The sequence below is a fragment of the Chiloscyllium plagiosum genome, unplaced genomic scaffold, assembly GCF_037043375.1.
Source record: "Chiloscyllium plagiosum isolate Xiang-an unplaced genomic scaffold, Cpla_swu_hap1 HiC_scaffold_14, whole genome shotgun sequence".
Taxonomy (NCBI): domain Eukaryota; kingdom Metazoa; phylum Chordata; class Chondrichthyes; order Orectolobiformes; family Hemiscylliidae; genus Chiloscyllium; species Chiloscyllium plagiosum.
Window position 1 is genome coordinate 102,581,325 of NW_028270152.1, and position 346 is coordinate 102,581,670.

The 346-nt window shown below is 50.6% G+C and overlaps 1 non-coding gene across 1 annotated transcript; it reads right to left on the bottom strand.

Moving 5' to 3' along the window:
- On the bottom strand, nucleotides 1-82 carry trnal-aag (transfer RNA leucine (anticodon AAG)). Its single transcript has one exon. It is a non-coding gene; the product is annotated as a tRNA-Leu (tRNA).
- Nucleotides 83-346: the final 264 nt, after the last annotated feature.

Consider the following 346-nt stretch of genomic DNA (forward strand, 5'->3'; position numbering starts at 1 on the left):
TGGCAGCGGTGGGATTCGAACCCACGCCTCTGTCGAGACTGGAGCCTTAATCCAGTGCCTTAGACCGCTCGGCCACACTGCCAGCCAGCCGCGCTGCCCCATTTTCTTGCACTTCCAATTGTGCTCCTGCATAACAACCGATGCAAAGCCACGTGAAAAGGGTTCCATGATCCCTCTCCGACTCGCACAACTGCTGGGATGTGCCCGTCTACAATATCAATTTCGCAGCAGATAATGATAGCCCATCAATCCAGACAACTATCAATGGTAAGCTGAGTCTATCTTCTCAGAATCTTTTCAACTACAAATGTATCTGTGAGTGCGTGAGAACATGCGATCGGTTATG